The following is a 27,474-nucleotide window of genomic DNA, read 5'->3' as shown; positions in this document are numbered from 1 at the left end:
TATATCCCCAAATCTTCCTTAGCTTTGAGCTTGGCGTTTCGAAGTCCTCTAAGATGTCTCCTCTAAAATATCCTGTCATCATCGCTCACGTGATTAGCTCCAAAGCATCCTCTTACTGTCATCATCAGTGGCCCTACTGTTGTCATTCGCTCCTGTAGAGGAAACTTTGGTATCTTTTTTTTTTACATCCTCACTCGAGAGCATTTTTTTTTCATTGCTTCTAGACAGAGAGGAAGGGAGAGAGAGAAACATCAATGCCAGAGAGAAGCATCAATTTGTTGCTTCCCATATGTGCCCCGAGGAAAGGTCATACACACCCAGATGAACCCACAACCTAGGTATGTGCCCTGACCGGGAGTTGAATAGCAACTTTTACAGGATAATACTCCAACCAACTGAGCCATACCAGCCAGGGCAAAACTTGGATATCTTTGAATTATTCTCTTTTTATTCCCCTACCCATATCTGACTGTTTTGCCAAATTGTACTTTCCTGTTCTTTGGGAGACGATATTATCAGCTACCTGTCTGATCCCAAGCTCTCAGCTTAATGGGATTACGTGGTCCTTTAAGCTTGGCTTAAACCCCCTTCCTCCATTTAGGAGAAAACTCAGGGTCCCTCCCCATGTTTCCAGAGTTTTCTGGGGACCTTCCATTTCAGCTAGTCATTCCGGTTACTATTTGCTGCTTCTAATGAATTTTCAATCTCCCTCATTGCCCCGCTTTGAGGCTACTCACACTGTGTACCCCAGCTGGGCTCCGAAATGGGGTGTCACCCCTTTGCTTTACCTTACTCCAAGCACCTCTCTCTTCACAAACCATAGAGAACAAACCTCACTAAAGATTTTAATAGTAATAAAAAGGAGCCCAGGTGACTGCCCTCTGAGCAGGTAGCAAAACTAAATATTCAACTTCTCTGTTTTAAGAGTTACGTATTCCTTTGTGTCACCAGGGAATAGTCAGTAACCTCTCCACACCCCACCATGTTTCTGAGGCCCATCGATCCCCCTGTCTTCTCCCCAGCCTGCTCACTCTCAGCCCCCAGAGTCCCTACTCACTTTTTATGCAGATAAACTGGGAGCAACTATTGCAGGTTCTTAAAACAGTTTAGCTAGCACTCTGTAATTCAGTATTCAGTGCAAATGGCTATCCTGTGAAGACTCATCCCGACAGGTGGGTCCCTTGGAGATAAAGGTATCTGAGGGGGGGAGAGCACTCCTGGCCAGGAAGTAGTGAGAACAAAGGCCCTGAGGTACAAGTGTTGGGATGTGTCTGAAGGAAAGTTGGAGGCCAGCTGGGCTGCAGCCAAGGGGTGGGAGAAGGAAAGGAGAAGGAAATGAGGTCAGAGAGGTGAGGCATTGGTGAGGCATCTGGTTTCGCTCTGAGTGAACTGGAAACTCTTACAGGGTTTTGAGCAAAGGAGTGATGTGACCCAATATGTTTTCATAGGAGCATTCTGGCTGCAGCACTATAAATAGACTTGGAAGGAGGTGAGGACAGAACAAGGAAGAATGGACTGGATGCCACTGGACCTTCCTAGGTAACAGATGACGGAGTTTAGATCAAGGTGGTGGCATGCTGGTGGTATCCAATAGTGTACTTTGAATATAACTGAAAGGCAGAGCTGCAAATATTTGCTTGTGAATTCAATACGGAATAATGAAAGGAGGAAGAGAGAGAGCAAGTCGGAGGAGAGTCCGAGGATTTGGGCCTAGGCTGCATGCTTGGAGTTGTCATGTACTGAGATGGAGAAGACTGCTGGAGAGACAGCTTTGGCGGGAAGGTCACGTGAAGCCTGAGACGCCCATTAGACGTCCAAGTGAAAATGTCAGGTAGGCGGTGGGGTCTAGGGAGACTCCTGGGCAGGAAAGCTGGCTTAGGCTGCCGTCATGAAATGCTACAAATTAGGGGACTAAAACAACAAACACTTACTTTCCTGCAGTTCTGGAGGCTTGAAGTCCTGCCAGCACTTTGGTTTCTCCCGAGGCTCTCTCCTTGCCTTCTCACTGCGTCCTCGCGTGGCTGCTTCTGTAAGTGCACTCATCTCTGGTGTCTCTTTCTACGTCAAAATTACTTCTTATAAGGACACCTGTCACAATGGTTAGGGCCCACCCTAACAGCCTCATTTAACCATAATAACACCTTTCAAGGCAGTAGTACCTACCCACAGTACCCCAAATACAGTCACATTCTGAGGTACTCGGGCTTAAGGTTTCAACAGGTGAGTTTTGGGAGGGCACAGTGCAGCCCATAACAGGGAGGCATCAGCTTAGTGGAAGAGGTTAGAAGGGATCACTAGGGCCGTGAACATGGAGAAAGGAGAGCAGAGGTCCACAGATGGAGCCCTGGTGTTCTCCGATGTTTGGAGGTCAAGGTGATGAACAGGAACCAGAGAGGAAAAATGAGGAGTGGCCAGCAAGTTGGAGAAAATACAAAACTGCACGTTAACCTGAGAAGTTAATTAATGAAGGAGATGCCCAAGGAGGAGGAAGTCACCTACACTGCAAAAGGCGTCTTAGGGCCAAAGAAGATGTGGACTGAGACGTGGCGGTGGAATTTAGAAGCAGGAATGTGAGGAGGAACCTTGCTGAGAGCAGTGTCGGCGGTTTGGTGGGGAGACAAGCAAACTGGGCGCAGTCATGATTGAAGAGTAATTGGGACATTGAATATCACCAGCTTTTTGAGTTTTGCTGTGAAAGAGGATAGAAAAATAAAGCAAGAGATAAAAAATACTGATTTGAAAGGCATATACACCTCTGTGTTCATTGCAGTGTTATTGACAAGAGCCAAAATATGGGAGCAGCCCAAGTACTCATCGACAGATAAGCATGTAAAGAAGATGTGATACATATACACAATGAAGTATTGCTCAGTGTTATTTGGCCCTAAGAAAGAATAAAATCTTACTGCTTGCAGCAACACGGGTGGGTCTAGAGGGTGTTATGCTAAGTGAAATGAGTCAAACAGAGAATAATAAATACTATGTGATTTCACTTGTGTGTAGAGTTTTATGAACAAAATAAACAAAACAGAAACAACCTGGTAGATACAGAGAACAATCTGATAGTTACCAAATTTAGGGAGGGTGTGGGGGACTGGGTGAAAAAGGTGAAGGGAGTAAGAGGTACAGATTTGTAGTCACAAAATAGTCACGGGGATGCAATGTACAGAAAAGGGAATACAGTCAATTATATTATTAAAATTATGTATGGTGCCAGGTGGTACCACTTATCGGAGGGGATCACTTAGTAAATTACATACATGTCTAACCATGACACTGTATACCTGAAGCTAATATAAAGTAATATTGCATGTCAACTGTAATCGAAAAATAATTTTTTTTTTAAAAAAAGCAAAAGCTAACAGGTGGAAGAGGTCAAGGAGAGTTTTTTTAAGATGGAAAAAACAGCAGTGACTCTGCTGATGGGAGTGACACATCACAAAGGAAGAATGGGTGATGAGGGAGAATCGCTGGGGTGGTGTCCTTGAGCAGCAAGACTCAAGGCTGCTCCCCGTGTGAAGCAGCAACAGCGAAGGGGTTTTCCTTACCTGGGAACCTGCGCAGTGAAGGAGCAGCACAGTACGCAGGCAGGTGGGCGTGGCTGTAAAGGTTACGGAATTTCCCTCCTGAACACAGGTGGGAGGGGAGATGTTGAATATTGAGGAAAAGGGAGAGGGTGTGAGATAGTTGTTCAGGTGAGAAGGAAAGTGAATGGACTAGGGGATTACAGTAGAATTGGCAGCCAACACTGAGAGCCAAGTTGAAGTTAGTCGTCCTGAATTTAAATCAAGACCACTCACCATCATGGTCAGGGTCTCCAGACAGTCAGCTAGCAAGGTGCCGGTGCCTTATAGGTCGGGAGCTTAATCCAGTCAGGGTGGGGGTTTTGCCAGACAGGTCCAATGAGGAGAGCCGGGGCAAGGGAGTGGGAGTGTGGTATACGGGAGTTACTGGGAGGATGGTCCTTCGAACCTCAACTGGGGAAGAAGAGAAACAAGCATACACGTCAGCCACAGTAAAATGGTAGTAGAATCAAGGGGTGTACTTGCTGGGGTTACTGGAATTGCTGGTGTCAGAGTGCGGGTGCCCCTCCCTGACCCAAAGGGACAGGTTCCTAGGAAACCTGTAGTTAGCCAAAATGACGTTAACCAAAGAAGCAATTGCCATTCATTTATATGTCTCTATTTTGTTCACCACGGTAAATGCTTAATTATATCCAGTTTTATTAGCTCTCTTAGGCTTTCCTGAGACCTTGAGACACGCCTTGCTACCGTGTGCACAAGATAAATGGAGATAAAGCACAGGCGCTCACAGCCACAGTTCACAGTTGTGGGGGCTTTGTGCTGGGAGGCTGCGTGCAGTTAGTCCCCACCCTGGGAGGGGGGTCACTCTCAGTGCCTGGGGTGCAAGTGCCTGTGTCACAGCTCCCTGCAAAACAAATGCCAACCACTATTTTCACCTTCCTTTTGGTAAAAGTGAAAATTCTCCTCATATTTCTTTCAGTTAGCAAAAACAGGTACGAAAGGTTTTGGTCAAAGCTAAGTGGCATAGTGCAAAGTTTCGAAAAGTGGGGCTGCCTTCACGAAAAGGAGAGAGCTGGAAAGATACAAAGGGCTGGTCGGAAAGCTCTTTTCTCCCGCCGTCTCCTGAAAGGCAGAAGCAGGGGATATGATTTTTATTTATTTCTCTATCCCCAGAAGTGCCTTTACAAAGTTCATATAATAGACATCTCTTGAGTGAACAATTAACTGTGTTACCAATTTGACAATTATTTTCAGGAGAGGGGGTGAGAACTACTAGACAGTAGAACTGCGCTAACAGAGGAGCCAGATCATCTGGGTTCAAGTTCAGACTTTGCCTCTTGTTCTCAGTTCGGAGGCTCATTTCTTAACCATGGTGAGCTCTACTTGGCTCATCTGTAAAATCAGGAAAGTAATAATTGCCCTGTGGTTATTGGAAAGATCAAATGCAATAAGATATGTGGAAGTGCTTTGTAAATTAAAAGGCCAATTAACAGTGACCTGAAATAGCCTGAAAACCATGAATCACCCAGCAAAGAGAGAAACACAGGCCTCCAAGGACTTTCGGGGGGGACCTCTGCCCTCCTTCTGACCTCCACAAAGAAGCCAAGCATCATGTGCCAGCCCCCGGCCCTGCGTGCAGCTTTCCCATTCTCAGCCTCTTTTCTCCCCTGTGCTCTAACCCTCTGCATCCTCCAGGAAGGAACAGAGGGAAAGGAAATGGAAGAGAGAAAGTCAGACATGGGTGGAAGAGAGTGGGATGGAAACACTAACTTTCTCTGAGCGCCTATTTTACACCAGGCACCTTGGTGAAAATCTCATCGAGTCCCCGCTCCACTGTTATGTGGTATTATCCTCCCTATAATTCGACATTATAGATGAGGAAATGGACTCAGAAAGTTCAAGTTATTCAACCCAATTTTTACAATCAGAACATAGAGAATCAACCCTTTCTCTTTCTAAATCCAATGCCCAGAGCCTTTCTAATAAATCCTGGGGTGTGCAGCTCACCAAAACGCTCTCTTCTTCTGCACCCGAGAAAAATTCTCTTTGGGAGAGTTTCCTGAAGTCGCGCTCTCATTTGCTCTGTGATGCTCAAGCTTCTAGAGTAAGAGGGGCGTGTCATCGAAGAAGAGAACCATTTTAAAATACTAAAATTACTAACATTCTTGGGGCAAGGAATTAAAACAACTTAGATCTTGAAAGCGAGCTGTCTTACAAGTGCTTCTTAGCTTCTCATTGGTTCAGAGCTTCCCCAATAAAAGGTCCACGGCGACACCACAGAGGGGAAAAGACCAGTGGGCTCGCATTCCAGGCTCACACGACCAGGACACCTCACTGCTCATCCGTTATTGGACTGGATCTCTCTTCCTGAGCAACCATCCTCCCTGAAGTAGGCTGGCTTGAAACAACAATGTTATTCTTTCTTGGTTTTGAGGGTCGACTGAGTTCTGTTTGGTGGTTCTCACCGTTTTTTCCTGAACTTATAGCCAGGTGTCAGCTGGGCCGCAGCCGCCTGACGGCTCAATGGCAGAGCTAGATGCCCCAAATGGCTCGCCCGCCTGGCTGGCATTTGATGCTGACGGATGACTGGGAGTCAGAGCACCTACATGTGGTTTCTTCCAGCGGCCTGGGCTGCTCACGGCCTGGCGGCTGGGTTTGCAGAGGGATTGTCCTAAGGGTGATGTCCCAAGAAGTAGGAGACAGAAGCTCCAGACCAGTCAGAGCTGGCATAGCATCACTTCTGTGGTGTCCTATGGGTCAAAACCATCACAGGTTCTATCCCGATTCAACAGGGTGGAGAGATAAGCTCTACCTTTTCGTGAGGACGAGGCAGTCACATTGCAGAAGAGTGGGGGTGGGCGATACTGTTCAGTTATCTTTGGAAAATACAACTGGCCACGGTCACTGGTTCATAACATACCCAATTAGAGTGGCCTGTGCGTCAGGTAACCCTCCAGCCACTGCCAGACTCTGCCCACATCTCACGCCATTGCTTGTGACGCTGCAGCTGTACTCTCTCCTCTCTCTCTCTTTTTTTTAAATTCCTACCTCAGAGTTTTGGGACACCTGCACAAAAATGCATTTCCTTCTGTTCTTCCCAGGCAGAACTCTTAACATTGAAGTCTCAGCTCAAATATCCCCTCCCCTGGGAGACCTCTCCCAACTCACACATGCCCCCATTTATGTCGCCCACAGCACTTACGTGTTTGCTTCCTCGCCCTCCATCCGTCCACCCCTGCAGCTCGAGCTCCATGAGAGCCGCCGTGACCTGGTCTGTCCTGTCCACTGTGTATCCCCAGGGCTGATACTAAGGGTCCACTACAGAGTGGTCATTCAGTCACTTTTTGTTGAATGAATGAATGAATGAATGAGCAAATGAATATCCCTGTCAAGTGACAGCCAAGGAGCTTAGACTCCTCTAATGACAGAGCATTTTAACTGCTTCTGTGGGGAGCCATTTTATCTTTGGACATATCTTAGATAATTTCTGCTATTCACGATGAATTTACCTAACAGGTCAAAACCTCTAGTATTCATTTACTAAGATGAATTCAGGGCTTTATCAAGCTGCACCTCTGAGTGCAAGAGCTTCATGGCTCCAAACCCCAGGAAAAGGTCAGGGGAGACAAAGGAAAAGGAAATCCAGGCATCCCATCATCATTTGGTCACAGCAACGATCCTTTCGATTGTTTTATCAACCGGGGTTCTACATAAAGCTCGCTTTAAAACACTGTGCCACCGCTGCAAGACCCAACGATCTCTCTGGCTCTGTTCCGTGCCTTCGTGAGGACGTTTCTCACCGGGTGGCCTTCCAGCCGCCTGCTGCGCAATCAACACGGCCTGGACGCCTGTGGAAAATGCAGATTCCCTGGCTTCTGCTGCACTGAAATTTCTGGCCCTGACACCAGGGACTCTGCATTTCCAGGAAGCACCTCAGGGGCTCGTCAGGTGCTTGAGAGTTTGTGAATCACTGCTTTCTGATGTGAGAACATCTGACAAAATACCGAAATAAACCATCATGCAGTGTCAAACTCTTTTTCCTTTGGGATGACCTCTTGCAAAAACTAATGTCTTTTCTAGTATATACGGAATTTTTGGAGGAGTAGGCGTGGTTGGCTGACCTCGACATATCCAGAATTTGGACTTTTGGCTCCTTGCTGGAGCCCTGATCGCCTAAGGGACCGAGACTAGAGCATACGTGTGTTATCACACACGCACACACACACATGGGCACACGGACATTTGCTGGTGACCAGTGTCACAGCCAACCTACTGCCTCCCTCCGCTGGGTCCTGCCAATTAGGAACTTCTTGAGTGGTTTAAGAGCAGGGCCCTTAACATTCCAAGCATAAAGCAGCTAATAAGAGTATCATGTTTAACAAAGTAATAAAAAAAAGCAGAGACCGAAAAAAAAGCTGCAAAGTTTTCTTTGTGATCATTGTTTAACACTGTATGTAATTAAATATTAATGAAAGTATGCTACTTTCATTTTGTGAGCAATTTAATTCAATTAAAAATAAATGGGTCTCCTTGGCTCAGCGGGCAGACTGACATACAGAACAGCACTGCCCTTCACTTGGTTTCCTCTGCCTTTAAATCCTGCTCAGAAAAGCTACTGAAATCTAACCCCGGCTTACTTGATTAACCCGTTCATAACCAAGAGCCAGCCTCAGGCAGCCAGCTGGGTGTAGCGCTCTGCCACTCACACGGGGCCCAAGGCGTAACATGGTTTACTTAAAAATGTATATTTATCATGCATTCTACGTGGCATGAAAAGACATTAAAGACATGTCTTAGATATCAAAACTGTAGCTATCTCAGGGGGTGAAGTGAGCATTGACTGGGAAGGGGTGGAAGAAATCTGGAAACAGGCTGAATCTTGATCTGGGTGCTATACAGTCTGAACTGTACATACGCGCCTACACTGAGCTGTACTCTTAAGGTTAGTGCGCTTGCCCTGGCTGTGTGGCTCAGATGGTTGGAGTGGTGTTCTGTGCACTGAAAGGTTGCTTGTTCAGGTCACGTACCTGATCAAGGTTGCGAGTTCAATTCTTGGTTTGGGCACAAGCGAGAGGCAACCAGTCTATGTTTCTCTTTCACATTGATGTTGTCTCTCTCTCCCTCTCTCTCTCTCTCTCTCTCTTTCTCTGAAACTCAATGGAAACATATCCTTGGGTGAAGATTAAAAAAAGATTACTGCATTTTACCGACTTGACTGCAAATATTTCATACCTCAATAGGGAAAAAGAGACACTTTTTCCCCTGACAAGGACCTCACAGCCTGTCTGGTCTTATTGAGCATATGAGAGGCCATACTGGCATCCAGAGCCTCCCGGCTTACGATATGGCTAGGGAGGCACCTGAGAATTCTTAAGGGCACTGTTTTTGAGATAAACACACACACAAATCTTAAATCACCTCAGGATGAAACTGACAAAGAGGCGATTATTGCAGCTAGAGCCCAGGGACACGCACAGGACAGGTGCGCCCCAGGTGGAAAGAGGAAAGGGGGCCCCGAGGCACAGATGCTGGCTCGGAGCAGAATCGAGGAGCCAGAGAACCAGCAGGCTCAGGGGTCAGTTAACTGGAGGTCAGCTCCTCCTGAGTAGGGGCACCTAGGGAGCGGGCAGGAGGTGGGTGGGGGTGGCAGGGGGGCGACAAGGAGGATAGATGCACTTGACCTGGCCCAGGTTCTAGCCCGGTTCCGGGATAACTTTCAGGGGCGGGCTTGTTGTCACGGGCCATCTGTGCTCTCAGGCCTGGGAGGTAATGGATCCGGGCGGCCACCGCGATAACTGGGGCCGCTCTTTCATTCCAGCAGAAGAGCCGTTGTTGGGAATGAACTCCGGGATTCCAGAGGCCCTGTCTAATAATAACAATGTTATCAAGGCGGCAAGGCTAAGGCAGCCGAGTGCATGTGTGTGCGTCTGGGTCCCCGGGGGCCCGTGCCCAGCCCTGAAAGGAGAGCTGGGCCCTCGTGAATGGAGAGGAAAATGCCAATCTCTAGACAAAAAGTTTGCTGCTAAAAAAGAAACCTTGGCCAACATTTTACAACCTGGACGCATTGTTAATGTGCTGGTTTATCTGGCAGGAATAGGAAGCCGTGTTTGAAAACAATGTACTCTTTTTAGGTGCAAGGTCAGCGTTGGTTGGACCTCGGGTTGACTGCCAGCCCCCCACCCATGGGAGAAGGCTCCAAAGAGCAGCCAAGGCACTTCCTGGGCGGAGGGAAGTGCGTTTAGCCAGGGACAATGGAGGCAAGATGGTATCCTGGACACCCTATGGGGTGTCCTGTGCACGCAGGCCTCGTTGTGCCCCTTGGAGCAGAACCTGCAGGGAGAGGACACCTGGTAGCATGTGGCGCTAAGGCCCCTGGTCTGGTACGGAAGGAGGGAAGGGCCCTGCAGACCCTGCCACCTTGCTTTGCTGGCCGCAGGGCAGGTGGGCAGCGGCCCTCAGGAGAAGCCTTCCCAGACCTGCTCCAGCCTCCACTGGGTCCTCGGAGCCACAGCAGGTTGAGTGTAGGGAGAACCCGGAGGTGCCTCCTCTAGAGCTTGTTCCCAGTGGGAAAGGAAATCCAGGTGGCTGCCCGCCGGCCCTGAGTATGAGTGTGGATTCCACCGCTGGAGTGACCTGGGGGAACTTGTGCAAGAGATTTAACTTCGCAAACAAACAAACAGACCCTGAAACTTCAGTTTACTCACATGCAGAAGAACGGTAATAATACCCACCACACAGGCCACTGCTTGGATTAAATGAGATCATGGAGGTGAAGAATTTAGCACCTTTGAAAAAGGGAAGGGCTTTTTCTTGTGCTGTCCCCGGTGCCCAGAACACTCTCCTTTAGAAAGTCTTGTTCCCTTACCTCGTAAGGGTCCCCCCACAGTGCTCACCACTATCTCATACACTGCACCTTCTATGTTTTTTAATCTTATGTATTGTCTGTCTCTCCCAAACCAGAGGAAAGCTCTGTGAGAATAGAGATGTGTGTGCTTTGTCTGCTGCTGAATCCCAGAACCTAGAATAGTGTCTTGCATATAATAGTTGCTCAATAAACATTAAATAAAGGCCAGATGATGATGATAGAGACCAGAGTGTAAACAGTCCCGGGTTAATCTCCTGATTTCAAATTTCCCAAGGTCAGCACTGCGACTAGGTCATGAGCAACATGCATGTAGGAACTAGGGCTTGTATCACACTGGATTCTCCATAGGTAAGGTTGACAGATTTAGCACACAAAAATACAGAATGTCCAGTTAAATTTAAATTTTTCTTCCAGTGTAAGTACATCTCAAATGATACATGAGACATACTTATAAGAAACCATTCTTCACTGTTTATCTGAAATTAATTTTTAACTGAGTGTCTTGTATTTTATCTGTCAACCCTACCCTTAAGTGGAGTAAGCTCAAAGTAAGTCATTGCTGCATGAATAATGTGTTCAAAATCCGGAGAAATCAGTAAATAAAAATAGGAAGGTCAGGCCCTCTGGTGTGCCTGGTAATTTTCAACAGCTGACTTATTGAGGCGGGGAGGAGTCTTGCTTTATAACATTTGTCAATTCCCATGGTGTAAATACTCCTACCACAGCCCATTTCAAGCTACTAGTGACAATGCAGACTTGAAAGAGATGAGCACAAATTAGCTATGGCAAATCACTATGAGCCAGCTTCAGCCCGGACTCCTAAAAGCCATAGGACTGAAGAAAGAGACCACAAAGAAGCAAGAAAAATGCAAATGAAATAACCCACCTCCACGACTCCCTATCAAGACTTGGCTAACCCCTTCCTCAAACACATTATCACAACCTCACACCAATTCTAGGAGGCAAAAATTATTAGTACCACTTTTTTAACCGAAGGGCAAAATGGGGTCAGAGAGAGTTTAAAAATTATTTAGTCACACAGCTATTAAGCCAACCAAAACCCACTCTCCCTCCCCAAACCAGTCAGCCTCTGCAGTCACTGGCTATGGAAGCCAATGGGGTTTCAGAGGTCAGAGGTCACCAGGTCAACATGTCTTCTCTTCGGGAGAGAAAACTGAGGCAAGGAGTAAAACGTTAGCAAGCCCCCGGCAGAGCTGGGATTAGAACCTGTACCTCTTAACGTCCACTCAGTGTGTGTGTGTATATATTGTAAGGAAGTTCTGAAAGTGTGTTAGACTAACGTGAAGAGCCTAAGAAATAAGCATGGGCACCCCCACATGAGTGAATATTGGGTGGGTATGTGTCAGCTGAGTCATATATTTTAAACTATGCTGTGAATGGAACTAGGGTTTCTGCCTTCTCGATCCCACTTGGGTGATTTGAAAACTGCAACCAGGACAGAGAGTACTGCTTCCCGAGCAGCAGTTGGGGCGGTGGTCATGGGAAGGGGAAGAAGGGAGGACACGTGTCTTTAGGGAAGATGAACAGCATTGCCTCGTGAGTTGAAACGAGGCCCAGAGCTCACAAAAGCCCTCTTTTCCTCCCGGGGGTGACGCAGAGGGACCGGGCCTCACACAGAACCTGGGCGCTGCCGTAACCGTGGGCCTCGGGCCAGTCCCTGCCTCTCTCTTGTCAGCCGGGCCCCAGCTTTAAGTCAGAAATATGACTTTTGAGGCCTTTTCCAGCCACGGTTTCTATGATAGTCTCTCTTAAACCCCACCGTTTCCTTCCCTCTGTCTTCTCACTTTCTTCTTCCTCGTCTTCCGTTGTGTCTCAGTTTTTTAAAAAAACCCTCTTCCCCTGTCCTCCCCTCCACTCTCTCTCCCACCACCTCCTGCACCCCAGTCCTGCTTCTGTTTCTCTTTTCTTCTCACCCTCTCGACCCTTGTCCCCTATCCCCCATAGACAGACCCCCGGCTGAAACCAACACCGCCCGTTAATTAGACAAAAACCCTCCCAATACAACAAAGAAAGAAAATAGGGAAGCCAGGAGCAGACGCGGCCTGGATGCAGAGGCCGCTCAGAGCACGTGGCTCCCCCGTGTTACTCTTCTGCTCATGTGCACTGTGTATCCAGGGTGCCCTTCTCTCCTGCCTGGAGAGCATTTTGCCAGCTACTCAAACAAAAGATTATGCAGATTATCGTAAGTATGCAGGGAAAAAAATCATCTTAACTAAACATCCCAAAACGCAAGCCCCTGAATGGGAAAACTAGGGCATGCCAAGGCCGGAGAGCCCCCTAGAATGAGAGTGGTGCTGGCCTTCGCCCGGCCCCCTGGCAGGGTGCAGCGCGGGACCCTTAGAGGCCAGTGTGCTCCGGGATGTCCGAGCTTACTGCAAACTCCGAAAGCAAACGAGAGCCCTCAAGGCTCATTAGACCTATTTATATAGTTCTTCATTGGGAAAAATTAAATCTTCCAAACACAGATAAATGCACCCCTGTGACAAATGAACTAGCCAGTCACGTTTAAACCCCAGCCTCGATGCAGACAAATGTACGGGTTGAGCCCCTCCAAGCAAGATAAACGTATTTCTTGATCTCAAATTCCCTTTAGCTGGGAGAAAAGGAACACAAGGGCTACCCCAGGCGTGCAAGGGTGGAGGCCTGGTATGGGGAGAAGGCTGGAAGGAGGCAATGTTCCCCAGAAGGTAGGACAAGCTGGTGAAGGTCACCTTCCCAGTCAGGGAGCCAAGCCACACCTCTTCCTGACCTGCTCTGCCCAGGCCTCCTGCTACACTTGAGGGTTTCTCAACCCAGCTGAGCTGGCCACCAACTACCTTCCACCAACGCACAGTATCCTCGGAGACTCCACTGGCCCAGCGTGACACTGAGTGCCCTCAGAATGGCTCTCTGCCTGCCCCTCTGGATTTCTCAACAGGCCCTATCTTTTCCAGGAAACACTCCTTTTCTGGGAAAGGTTGGCAGCATCAGAGAATAATCCTGGCAGGAGATGGGCAGCCACATCCAAGGACCTCTAAGAAGAGATAGTGATAAGATAGGAAGGAAGAAAGAGCAGGTTTGGCTGACTGTTGGGATCTCTACTCCTGAAGTGACTGCTTCGTGGGAATCGCACTGTCCAGTACAGCAGCCGCTGGCCCGGGGGGCTGTTGAGCCCTTGTAATATGGCTGGGCTGAATTGAGATGTCCTGAAAATGCAAAATACACTGAATTTCGAAGGCTTGGTACAAAAAAAATGTGAACTATCTCATTGATAATCTTTGTACACTGATTACATGTTGAAATGATATATTGGGTTTCCTGGGTTAAATAAAATATACTCAATATTATTAAAATTGACATCCTCTGTTTTATTTTTTCTTTTTGTAATGTAATGACTAGAACATTTTAAATTGCCTTGGGCTCTTGTTTACTCTCTTCTGCTGGACAGCACACCTCTGGAGAATCTTTGTCAACGCATTTCAATCCCATTTCTCTCAAGAATGCATTTTTAGACTTTGCCACTAATCTTTTCATAGCTAAACCAATGGGGACTTGATTTGTGCTTGTTTTGTCCCAGCACAGGGTGCCTAAAGGTAAACTTATCTCAAGCTAGGAAATGGAAAACTACACTCAGAAGTTCTTCACTTCAGCATCAGGACCTCTTTAGTTTTCTAAGCTTGCTGCCTTTCCCTGTCATCTCTCTTTTTAAATTGTATTTTGTTAATTATGTTACTACAGCTGACCTAATTTTTTCCTCCTTGGCCCCCCTCCACCCAGCACCTGTCAATCCCTCAGGCAATCCCCACATCACTGTTCCCGTCTATGGATTATGTGTATAAGTTCTTTGGCTACTCCCTTTCCTACACTGTACTTTACACCCCCATGGCTATTCTGTAACTACCTGTTTGTACTTCTTAATCCCCTCACCTCTTTGTCCATTCCCCCACTACCCCTCCTTCCATCTGGCAACCATCAATATGCTCTCTGTATCCATGATTCTGTGTCTGTTCTTCTAGTTTGCTTAGTTTGGTTTTTAGAGTTAATAGTTGATAGATAGGTGTTTATTACCATTTTATTGTTCATAGTTTTGATCTCCTTCTTTTTCTTAAATAAATCCCTTTAACATTTCATATCATAATGGTTTGGTGATGATAAACTCTTTTAGTATTTTCTTGTCTGGAAACTCTTTATCTGCTCTTCCATTCTAAATGATATCCTTGCTGGGTAGAGCAGTCTTTGCTGTAGGCCCCTGCTTCTCATGACTTTGAATATTTCTTGCCAGTCCCTTCTAGCCTGGAAAAGGTTCTTTTGAGAAATCAGCTGACAGTCTTATGGGAACCCCACTGTAGGTAACTAACAGCTTTTCTTTTGCTGCTTTTAAGATTCTCTCTTTATCTCTAACCTTTGGCATTTTAATTATGATGTGTCTTGGAGTGGGCCTCTTTGTATCTACCTTGTTTGGCACTTTCTGTGCTTCCTGGACTTGCATGTTTATTTCTTCACCAAATTAGGGAAATTTTCTTTCATTATTTTTTCAAATAGATTTCCAATTTTTGTTCTTTCTCTTTTCCTTCTGGCACCCCTATGATAAGATTGTTGGACCTCTTCACATTGTCCCAGAGGCTGCTTACACTATCCTTGTTTTAGGAGGATTCTTTTTTCTTCTTGTTTTGATTGGGCTGTGTTTTGCTTCCTTATTTATGTTCCATATCACTAATTGATTCTCAGATTCATCTAATCTACTTATTGTTTCCCTGTACATTGTTCTTTATCTCAATTAGTGTATCCTTTGTTTCTGACTGGATCTTTTTTATGCTGTTGAGGTCCTCACTAAGTTCCTTGAGCATCCTTATAGTGAGTGTTTTGAACTCTGCTTCTGATAGATTGCCTATGTCCATTTTGTTTAGGCTTTTTGCTGTTTTGATCTGTTCTTTCACTTGGGCCATGTTTCTTCATCTCCTCATTTTGGCAGCCTCCCTGTGTTTGTTTCTATGTGTTAGGTAGATCTGCTTTGACTTTGTGTATTGGTAGTGTGGCCTAACATAGTATATGTCCTATAGGATCCAGTGGCACAGCCCCCCCAATCACCCAAGCTGGGTACTCAAGGTGTGTCCTTCGTGTAGGCTGAGTACACCCTCCTCTGGCAGTTGACCCTTGGTTGCTGTTAACAGGTTAATGGGAGGAATTCACTCAGGCCAGTCAGCTGCAAGGACAAGTTGTGACCATTGACCAGCATCCTCTGCCCTTCAAGGATGACCAGCTGTGCAGGGACAGGGAGGGTGGTGTTCTGACATGGTCTATAGCTGTCCACTGAGTGCACAGGCCCTGGGGTTTCCTGGGTGGTACAGAACAAAATCAGCCCCTACCTGTGTTCTGCCTGGGGCCACCCTGCATGAGGTATAAAGCAATCTGACATGGCTGTTACTTGTGCTGGAGTTAGAGATTCCCAGGCAAAGCCAAGCTGTGAATTTAAGCTGGCTGCTGCTAATTCTGGGTCTGGGGTCAATTAGTAAGCCGTACAGGGGCTGGGGGCTTGCTGAGGCCAGCTGTTGCTTATTTTAAAGATTTAGGAAGTTGTGAAGCATGAGCCAAGACCAGCCATTCATATGGCAAAGTCATGCTTAACAGCTTGGCTGGGCCCATAAGTTGGGTGGGATAGAGTCTAAGGGGATCTCCAGGGCAGGGCAAACAGTGTTAGCCAGGTTGATGGAGTCTCAGATATGACACCTGCCTGCTGGCTCTGTGGTTCTGTGTGGGGAGGGTTCAGAAAAGAGACAATGGCCTCTGCCTGCCTTTCTCTCTGGGAAAAAGCTGTCCTCCAGCTCTCACCTTGATGCCAGACACTTCCCCTATGTTCAGTTCCTCCCTGTATGCTACTGGTGCCTTTGAAGCTGCTATCCCAGTGCTGGAGCTTAGAGAGAGTGAGCCTGAGTAGGTGAGTCCCATGTGTGGTTTCTTTAAGAGAAACTGCTTGGGACTCCAGAAATTTCTTCCATCAACTCAATCCCCACTGGTTTTTGCAGCCAGAACGTGTAGGGACTTATCTTCCTGGCACTGGAACCCTGAGCTGGGGGGCCCTGGTGTGGGGCTGTGACTCTTCAGTCCTGAGATATCTCTCTCAAATTTGTGTCTACCACACGTGGATGTGGGACCAGCCCATTCAATGTCTTTGCCCCTTCTACCAATCTGGGTGGATATGGTTTCTTTAATTCCTAGTTGTCAGACTTCCACTCAGCTTGATTTCTGAACCGTTCTGAGTGATATTTTTTCTATAGTTTAGTTGCAATTTTGATGTGATTGTGCAAGGAGGTGAGCCATGTTTAACTATGCCACCATCTTGACCGGAAGTCCCCAGACATCTCTTACTCTTGCCGCAGAACGCCAGCTCTTACATGCTAGCCTTTGGTTTAGAAAAAGCAGAAACAAAAGCTGATAAGAATCTGAGAAAACCACCAAACCAATTCAAATTGGTCCACTTGGCCCAACCCCGGCAAAACATAGCTACGTCAGTCAATTCATTTTTTAAAAGCAATAATTCTCATTTGTTTTCATATAGTAAATAATACTTATTCATTGCAGAAAAATGGGAAAATAGAAGCCAAAGGAAGAACATAAAAATTACCCACAATCCTAACCCTCAGGCTAGCCATTGTTGATAACTTAAGGTATATCTTGTCAAAATTTTATTTTGAACAACAAAAATAATATTTATAACATTTATTTAGTACTTACTATGTCCAGGCAGTGTGTAAACACTTTTAACTTATTTTCTTTATAATAACCCTAAAGTAATTTCTTTTATTATTATTCACATATTACAGTTGAGAAAAAGTGAACTTAGTAAGGTCAAATAGCTTGGCCAAAGACAAACACATAGTGGTTGGCTGAACCAGTAAAACACAGTCCAAGTAGCCTCTGGTCAGTGAACCTTCAGGCTCTGGCCTCTGGGTGAAAGTCCTCCGAAGAGAGAGACACTATGCCTTTCCTCATGAACTTGTTCTTCTAAAGGCATCCATCTAGCCCTCCTAAATTCACAGTGCCTGCCTCAGTTCATTCAGGCTGCTATAACAGAATACCATAAGCTGGGAGGGTTATAGATAACAGTGTTGGCCTTTGGGAGGTCCAAGATCAAGATGCCAGCAGATTCAGAGTCCGATGAGGATCAGCTACCTGGTTTATAGACGGCCACCTTCTCTCTGTGTCCTCACATGGCAGAAGGGATAAGGGTGTGCTCTGGGATAAGGGCATGCTCTGGGGTCTCTTTAATAAGGGCACTAATCCCACAGAAGGCCTCTACCTTCATGGCCTAAGCACCTCCCAAAGGCCCCATGTCCAAATACCATCACACTGGGGATTGAGCTTCATGAATTTTGGAGAGACACAAATGCTCAGTCTATAGCAGTGCCACTTTCCATGCATGTCCTAACCTACAAGTCCCTGCTGTCTATTTATGTATTTACTCATTCAGTAGATATTTACTGGACACTTACTTTGTGCCGGGGACATTCTAGGCAACCAGAATGCAGCAGAGAACACAAATGACAAAGTTCCTTTGTTCTCGTGGAGCTGTTATTTCAGTTTAGGGAAACAAACAATAAATAAACAAGCAAATAGATATTGTGTCAGATGGTGAGACAAACTAGTAGGAGGAGACAGTTGAGCCGAGTGAGGGGGGCACAAAGGGAAGGGGAAGGGAGCAGTGGTCAGACCCATGAGGTACATTCCATTACTATTTGCAGCTCCTCGTGCCTTGCATAGAAGAACCTGGCTAAGACAGATTGTTACTTTTTTTAGGGTAGTCAGGGAATATCTCACAGGTAAGGTGACATTTGAGCAGAGACCTTGAGAGAATTTGAGCAGAGACATTGAAAGTGACATTTGAGCAGAAACATTGAAAGTGACATTTGAGCAGAGACCTTGAAAGACCAGTAGGGTACTTGGGAGAAATTTTTCAGGGCTATATGTGAGGGTGAATGGTGTGTCTGAGGAAAGTCACAGAGCCGGGGTGGCTAGAACAAAAGGACCGGGGTGGACAGTGGAAGGAGATTAGGTCAGAGAGTTTTCCAGGAGGAGGATAGATCCCACTGGGCCCTTAAGGCCACTGCAAACCTGGTTGGTACCCTAAGTGAGATGCAAAGCCACTGGAAGGTTTTTAGCAGAGAAGGTGTAACTTACCTGCTAAAGGGATCACTCCAGCTATTGTCTTGAGACTATATTTGGGGGGCAAATGTTCAATTTTGAAGGTAAAACCAATAGGATTTGCTGATGGATCAGATGTGGGTATGAAAGAAATATTATATTATGGTGTATTCCAAGTTTTTCAGCTTTGAGCAACTAAAAAGAGGGGTTTATCAACAAATAAGATGGGAAAAACTACAGAAAGGTTGTGTGTGTGTATTTTTTTTGAGAGAATATTGAAATCGGGGACTTATTTGGAAGTTAAGCTTGAGATTCCTATCAGTAAAAAGCTGTATACACTCTCAGTTCAGGGAATAGTCTGGGCTTAAAATGTGAATTTGGAAGTTCTTGGAAGATAAATGGTACTAAAAACTGTGACCCTGAATGATGTTATCTTGGCAACAATGAACCACAACGGAGATCAGATCTTTGGAGTAAATCTTTGGGCCTCCAGCTGGTAGACCTTACAGAGGAGGAAATGGCAAAGGGACTGGAGGGAACAGCCAGGGATGTAAAGGAATAACCAGGACAGAGGGGTACCCAGGCCAGGTGAAGAAAGCTTTCAAGTGGAAGGGACTGGTCAGCCCTGTGAAATGCTGTTGATAGAGTATGATATGGACGGAGAATTGGCCATTGGACTTGGCAATCAGAGAGCACATCTATATTACCAGTGAAAACAAGTGAGAAAGATCATGAGATCATTGCAAAAGGGTTCTGGGTCAAGGGACACAATGAACTTACACCTTTTCATCCTTCTTGTATCAACCAAGAGCCAAGTGGTAAGAACCAAGTCCTTTGACTCTTAGGGACTCCAGAGGGTCAGTTAACCTAATTAAACTGTTCTTACTAGTCTAATTTGGCTTCTATATGATGGGCAATTTCATTACCACCCTAGAAATACTGATGATGGAATCATGACCAACTAATAGTTTTTGAAAAGTTAGTAATGACTGGTGGTGAGTTTCTCATCTACACTCTTTGGACCCAATGGCACCTGTGAAAGCTTTGGTGACTTGACGACTCTTGGAGGCGGGAATACATTTCCCAGCCTTCGACAAACTTGTAAAGCAGAATGTATTCAGGCTCTCCTGCCTCTACGCTACAGAGGATTTATCTCAACAGCAGAATACGATACAGCATGCATGTGGGCGATACCCTGCCACACCAGAATTAAATCGCCTGGATTCCATAAATAGACCTAATAACTCCCCAAACTGCAAACCAACTCTAATTGTTTCATTTTTCCTCTGACTTTTGCCAATTATAAGATCTGACCTTTTCTGTCCAAGTCCATCTTACAGATACATCAGAAGTCCCACAGACCGTTGGCCCTCTCATGACACATGTACGTGATGTGCTGAGCCCATTTTCTTGCCTCTAACCCATTCTGCAGAGTCCAGCTTGGATCTCAGGACCCATCTCCCAATCTTCCTTTGCCTTCTCCTTAATAATTCTTCCCAAAGCTCTTAAACGTCCTTGGCTAAATCAGTTCCAAATCACAGGCAATGGGGATATGACTCACTCGGCAAGGCCACCCTTGGAATTCTCTCAGTCCTTCAGTGCTAAGAGCAGGAGGCTGGCAAGCTTTGATCCGGATGGTGATGGAGGACAGTGTCCAGAGCCTGGAGGAAGTGCCAATCATAGGCATGCTTCCTCCCTCCCGACACAAGAAAAGCTGGTTCTGAAAAGAAGATAGACAGACCAGCTTTATTTCATCTGGAGCCTTATCTCCTTAATGCAAAGGCCTCTAGAAACTTTCCAGAAGCACGAAGAGCAAGAATACAGACTTTTCTCTAAAAATTCACTTTGAGTAATTAACAATTTTGTCTCTCTAAAACTCCACGTGCTTTTTCGATGAACTGGGTTGCTTTTCCACCCTCTGGAGAGGCACAGAAGGGTTCTCTTCACCCATTGCATCCACACTGCTTTAGAAGGCTCTTTCTCCATGAAGGGCAGCTCCTTTCACCCATGTTAGTATTTATTTACATACGTGAAGCCTTTGAAATGTTTGAGAGCAACTGTGAACCTCCGTCGCCCATTGGTTAAACTTCACAATCTACCTGCTCTGTAAAGAAGTTTCTCAAAGCATGGGCTGCATTCATTCATTCAACAAATATTCCAAGGCACCATTCCAGGCCAGGGAGAGTATAGCAGTGAACAAAACAGATACAAATTCTTTTTCTCATGGAGTTTGCATTCCAGTGGGACAAGACTGAAAACAAACAAAATCAATGAGTGGAACATATAATTAGTTAGATGGTGATAAGTGCTTTGGAGAAAAACAGCCAGAGAAGGAGGAGAGGGAGTGCCCTGCGTGAAGGGGGTGGAAAGAGGGTTTTCATTTGAAAAGGGGTGGTCGGGGAAGAGTTTATTGAAAAGGTGTCATTTGAGCAGAGACTAGAAGGTGTGGGGGTGTGAGTTTTGCAGAAATCTGGAAGAAGAGCCCGTCAGGAATGAGGAACTGCATAGAGCAAGTCCTGAGGCTGGAGTGTGTCTGGAATGTTCGAGGTACAACAGAAAGGCCAGTGTGGCCCGGGGACAGTGACTACACAGAGACTGGCTGGGGTGAATCAGTGAGGATCCAAATCATGCACATTCCTGCCGGCACTTGAGCTTTTCCTCTAGTGAGATGGGGGCCCACTGGAGGATTTTCAGCTGCCGGGGGGCATGTTCCAACTTGTTTTAATAGGATCACTTGGCTGCTGTATGAAAAATAGTTGATTTGGGGGTAAGAAGACGATCGGGGACACCAGTGAAGAGACTATTGCAATAATCCAAGGGACTGTTGATGAAAGCAGATCACCCATCAAAATTGCCTGGAGCTCCTGTATGAACTACAAATTCCAGAGCCAAACTTAGATCCCCTGGACTAGAAGGTGGGGAGGGCGGATCCTGGGACTCTGAAATTTTCACTGGCGCCCTCAGGTATTGCTTAGGTATGCTAGGGTTTAAAAGTCCTTCTTTTATAGTGTGCCATTATCATTATGTCTCAGCTCCAAATTCACCCTTCACTACCTGCTCTGTGAAAATAGATCTGAGCCCTTTCAATAATTTTCCTTTGCCAGTGGACACAGTGTTAAGCTTTGTCAGCAGAGAGCACTGGAGAGACATCGCAGTGGGAAAGCGGCCTTCATGCTGGGTCTGCTGTCCTGGTTCAGCTGCTCTCACGGCACAAGCAGCTTCTCCGTTGGCCCACTCTGCACCATGCAGGGTTTCTCCAGCACGCAGCTCCCGCAGAGGGGGCTGCTGCTCCAGTGCCAGGCCCCTGTGGCCTCTCAGGTAGCAGCTGGGTGGCCTCTCAAGCATCCAGCTCCTTTGGTGCATAGCACCCTGTAGCACCCACCCCAGTCAGCAGCTTCCCCCACCTAGCACCTCAGGTAATTTCATAGTTAAGATCCTTCAGAGAGAAACCATTTCCTGGACAACTTTTCCTACGCCTCAGAGAGCTTATATATATCAAGTTTCAGAGGGGTCATTTCCAGCAAGTTCCATTGAGACAGCTACTCCCCTTCCATCCAGTGGGCCACAGCCATGCTTTCTCCGGCAATGTCTGGACTTCAGCCTGGGTCGGGGGAGAGGAGAGAGCTCCCTGAGGCCGTTATCTCAGCCCTGGATGTAGTAGCCACTCCTTCTGTCTTCTGTTCCTATATCTTTAGAGGTGGATTCTCTCTTCTGATTGGACCCTGACTGATACATACAACATCACACATCTGGAAGTACCAATATACCAATATGCTCCCCACAGAGCAGATGAGCTGTTGTGTTTTCCCATTTTTCACCTGATTACAATTAGAGCCACTGTGGCCACTTGCATTAGATAGTATTACGAACGCATCTTAACTATAAACTTTTGAATCACACACACTTCCCACTACCTAGCTCTATACCTTAGGCAAGTTACTCAAACTTTCTGGAACCACAGTTTTTATCATCCGTGAAAGCTGCACTTTTGTGGGGAAGCAGAACTTACTTCCACAGGGCTGTTACAAGGATTAGGTGAAAGTATCCACTTGGTAAAGAATTATGCCTGTGGTAAAGAACTTCACCTGGCACCTGTGGATGCGATGGTGGTTGCTCTTGCTAAAAGTGCCAGACCACGCTCTCACCTGCTTGTCCCGTCGATGTGCTGGTAGGTTGTGACCGAGCAGAGCGACCAGGTGGGGTCCCAGGAGTCAGAGCTCATGCCATTTCCATGGGTGGCCGTCGTGTCTGACAGCTTTCCTCCTCGGCTTCCGTCCCTCCTCTGGTCACCCACTGCAGACCTGAGGGGTCATAAAGAGATGTCGGTACATGAGACACATGAGCCCTAGACTCCATTTATCAGACAAGTCCAGAAAGTACTGTCTGTGACAAAAAAAATATAACGTGAACCATACGTGTAACTTAAAAAGTTCTACTAGCCACATTTAAAAAAGTAAAAATACAGAGGTAAAAATAATTTTAACAATATAGTTTATTTAACCATCTATATGTAATATAGATGTTATTGTTTTAAAAAACAATCAATATTTAAAATACCATCGAAATGTCTCCCGTTCTTGTTTCTGGTCTTTGAAATCCAGTACACGGTGTCCACTGACCACACTTCTCAATTCAGGCCACCCACACCAAGCGCTCCACGGCCACCCGTGGTACGCGACCACTCTGGTAAATAGAATAGTTCTAGATTATCTAGCCTGGCCCCTCGTTTTAAGAAAAGGACACAGAAGCTCAACGAAGTTTTATGAATTGTCATTTCTAAGTCACATAGCTAGAGGGTGGCAAAATGAAGACCAGAATCCAAGGCACCTGACACCCGAGTTGAAAACCCAACCCTGCCCTTTACTGGCTGTGCAGCTAAGGGCAAAATGTCCTCACCTCTCTGAGCTTCAACTTCCTGTTCTAGAAGATGGAAATGATAATACATTCCCAAGAGTTTTGTTGAGGGTTAAATAAGGGAATGGATATAAAGTACTTAGGCCACAGCTGTCATCGGCTAAAGGGAGTAATGTTGTCATAATCAACTGCACCAACCACACTGCATTCGTCCAACCCCAGCCTCATCTAACAAGCGGCAGAGAAGGGGCGGCCTCCCAGAGTACACCACTGGCTTTGGACGTGACCTTGGTCTAACCAGCGGGAACAGTGTTTTGATGCTACAGGTGCCCAACAAGGTTTTAGCACAGCTCTTCCTCTATTTCCAAGGTAGAAAACAAAAAGGTGAGCTTCCTTTCAAGATTCTCTTTGTAAAGGAACAGTGAGGATTTTTTTTAAAGTTTCAGCAAGAACAAATTTAAGAGAATCACAAAGTGCCCCACCCACCCCAGTCCCTGGTGATTTCAAGGTTCCCGGATTCACCTAGCTTCCCCACCAGAAACCACAGTGCTTGCTCAAAGGGAGATAATGTCATTTGTTGACATTTCCCAGGTGACAACAAAGTCAAGTTCTCTTTTAAGGATCTGAGTCTTTGCATATAATTAGCAGATCAAATTACCCTCAGGGAATTGAGGCTTGGCGTTCCTCATTGTCAAGAGGAACCACAGCCTCTGAGAAGCAAGGAGACTGAGCCACCTCCATTTCTCCGGGCCTGGGCCTGTCTTCAATTAGGGATCGCAAATGGAGCAGTGAATGAAGGAGGCGCAGAAGGTCCCAGCCCCTGTAACTCCCTTCCCTTAGAAACTGACTTCGGCGGAGGAATTCTGAAAGTTAAGAACAAAACTGAGATCGACGAATAGAGCATTGTCGCTTTGAATTAACAGGTGTCTGTCACACATTCTGCCATTTGTAAAACGCTTGGCTAAAAATTATTTTTAAGTTTCAAGAAATTTATAGTCTATTTTGGGAGAAAATGTGGCAGAAATAGGTTAGCATAATGTAGATGGCAATATGATACGTGTTATACATTAGATTCATGACTGATACATGATTATTCATAGAACATAAGATTGTTAATGAAAGGAAATACGGATTTGCTGTGAAGTACTCAGGAATGAAGAGGTGGGAAATCACATCAGGCTGGAAGGATAAATAAGGTTTCAGAGAGGAGGCAGAGTCTGAAACATCTGTTGAACTTAAGTGAGAGGGAAGAAAATGACAGAGGCGAGTGTGGAGTGGTGGCTGGAGGTGAGACTCGGCGGCAGAGAAGTCAGGCCTGTCCAGGGGACCCAGGAGATGGGTGAGGCTGATGGGAAGTAGGACGTAGGAAGGAGAGGAGGGTTGTGCCCTATTCTGTCAATGGGAGGTTCTACTCTTCACTCCCTGCCGAGCCCTGCCCTGGGCCTTAGAGCAGACGGCGTGTGCAACGCTCCCAGAGGACCCCCACCGCAGCCTAACCAGGCGCCAGCCTACAGGAGTATGGTCACACGCCACAGTTTGCTGTGTATAATGCGCATTTTTTTGGCCCCAACTTTTTTGCCCAAGGATGTGCATTTTACATGCATAGTACCTGAAATACCTTGTACGTGTTATGTTTTGTCATTATTTGTTACATAAAAGTTCTTGTACCATAATATGTTCAAATATATATGCTAAAATTCCTTTATCATACTAAAAAACACAAGTATCTAGGTATGAATAAATATTAAATTTAAAAAATTAAAATGAAATATTTTTTTCCTGAAAGTTTGGACCAAAAGCGTGGGTGCCTGTTATACACGGGGGCACATTGTACGGGGCAAAATGCAGCACTTTAATTTTGTGGTAACCAGCCTTCCCACGGAGACAGTTGCGGCCAAGGACACCTTCCCTTTGCCCTTGCACTTCTGACCACCCAGCGACTTGCCCACGATGGAGTGTGCACTGCAGATTTGCCCTTGAAATACAGAATCAGTACGGGGAACAAGAAGAACACAAGTGAAAGTGGGAGAAGAGACACTGGGGGGTGGACTAAAGAAAGAACACACAGGGAATCACTGCCCCTCGGGTTCTGGGGAGTCTGAGGACTTTTAACAAATGTGATCTTGTGGCGGCTGCACTCTGAACTTGGCTTCCTGAAGAAAGCATTATGATAGGTCTGTGACACCCATGAACTTGTGAGGAAGCCTCCTCCACGAAGCTAGAGGCAGTCTCAGCTGTATTGATGTTTAATTCACCAAAGGCATGTTGTCTCAGCTTTTATTATATTGACAGCTGCTTACCCTGGCTTTGCAAAATAAATAACCAGGAGCGGATGTTAACTACCTCAGAGGAGCTGATCCCAATTCTGTCCTGCCCTTTAAATACCTTTTTTATGCCCCCTCTTTTAAATAATGTTTGTACTTTCAGATGTTTCTTTCTTTTCTTAGAGTTTTTCTTGAAAGTCCAGCACACTTCAAAAAAAAAAAAAAACCTTGAAAACAAATTTGTCCATTTAGTTGCCTTCAGCCTTAAAAATCTTCCCAGTGAATCTTCTTTAATTTCCTAACAAATTTCTTAGCTGCCCGTGAATGGTTCTGACAAAGAAAAATCAATGTAGAGTGTAGTACAAGGATTCCATCCCACGAATGTGCCCAAGTGGTTTTCCATCCTCAGACGTGGATGCGCTTGGGCCCTGAGTGCTTTTCCTCCCAGCAGACAGCTCCCAGAAGTCCCACCTGAAACTTAAGAAACTCGGATGTCAGCGGAGGGCTGTCCTTCCCTTCCTTAGGGGTTGCCTTTCCCTTTCTTTGCTGGGGAACTGAAACCAGATGAGCTGCTGACATCTGGTGGTTGCGAAGCAGAGTGTAAACTTGGTTTTAGAAGGATTTATACCCCAGATTGCAATAAACTCCCCAGCTTCCCCTACCTGGAGGCCTCCTCTTGACCTAAGAGCATTTTTGTATGCAAAGGGAAAGCAAGAATCCCAACTTAGAGGCAAGGGGAAGAATTCTCCATGGCCCTGAGGAGGGTTGCACTCACCACCACCACGAAAATCAGCCCTCCTGGAGTGATCCAGACTCTTTGGATGGGAGGCAGATTAGACTTGGTCCCAACATACCTGATGAGTCAGGGACGGTGAGTAACATTGGGGAATCCCTTTTGGCTAAAGGTGACTGTTCTGTTGCAGCTGGAAATAATTCTCCTGTGTCCAGTTGCCATTTGCCACTCTAGTATTTTGGAAAGCTCTCTACTAGGAGTTCCGTTCGTCCTCTGCCTCTCAGCACCCTGAGAGAGGCCAGGAGCTCTGCAAGTGCAGTGGAGCCCAGCTCTTTGCTCACAGAAGTTTTTTGAACTCCATCTGCAGAGAGAAACGTGGGATGTTTGCTCAGGGTGGGCCACAGGCACCCACCAATGAGGCTCTTGGAGCCAGGAAGCATGTCAGGTAACCCCCGGGAGAAAAGCTTCACAAAGTCACGGGCAGAAAGGAGACAGCCGCTACCCTGAGGTGCTATCTGATTTCTTCACAGCTCTTATCACTAAATAAATGTATTTTATTTTCCTGTCTGCTCTTGGTCTGTCGTCTCGACTGAAAGTAAACTTGAGAGCAGGAGCTTTGCCTGCTGTGTTCGCCATTTATATTCCCAACACCTGAAACATTGTTCAGTCCGTGGCAACGTTCTCAAATATTTGCTCAATCAGAAAAACGACAACACAGTCCCACTGTGCCTCCTAAAATTAGCAGGAGTCCCTACTTCGCCTTCCTTCGCTCTGGAAAACCCACAGGAGGGCTGTGTCCGGGAACAGCACGGCAGCGCCACAGTGTGTCTCTATTTGCTTCATTGGTTGACCAACTTAGAACAAAGGACAGGCCCCAGCAGGCCAGCCTGACCCCTCCAAGGGCTCCTGGAGGGTGACTGGTGTCAGGGACGAAGGTTGCCTTCCCCACAAGGCCTTGCGAATGGATGCACCAAGGAACCACAGGCAGCAATCTTTGCGGGCAAGGCTGAGTATATTGCAACATGTGTTCCTGGTGCTGAACTGCTTTCTGGGTGTGCATGAGTCTGTGGGGGCAGGGGGAAGTGTGTTGGAAAA

General features: G+C 46.3%; 1 long non-coding RNA gene across 2 annotated transcripts; it reads right to left on the bottom strand.

The window, feature by feature from the left end:
* Positions 1–1,935: 1,935 nt before the first annotated feature.
* LOC123818541 lies at positions 1,936–27,265 on the bottom strand. Of its 2 annotated transcripts, none has more exons than XR_006785642.1 (5): positions 26,422–27,265; positions 22,674–22,829; positions 20,090–20,248; positions 3,801–3,977; positions 1,936–2,058 (listed from the first exon to the last, which is right to left on the bottom strand). It is a non-coding gene; the product is annotated as an uncharacterized LOC123818541 (long non-coding RNA). The 2 variants fall into 2 exon arrangements; XR_006785641.1 differs by having other exon boundaries at positions 26,501–27,265.
* Positions 27,266–27,474: the final 209 nt, after the last annotated feature.

The sequence above is a fragment of the Phyllostomus hastatus genome, unplaced genomic scaffold, assembly GCF_019186645.2.
Source record: "Phyllostomus hastatus isolate PE091 unplaced genomic scaffold, TTU_PhHast_1.1 phas_contig_283, whole genome shotgun sequence".
NCBI lineage: Eukaryota > Metazoa > Chordata > Mammalia > Chiroptera > Phyllostomidae > Phyllostomus > Phyllostomus hastatus.
This window is presented reverse-complemented; position numbering and strand designations above follow the sequence as displayed.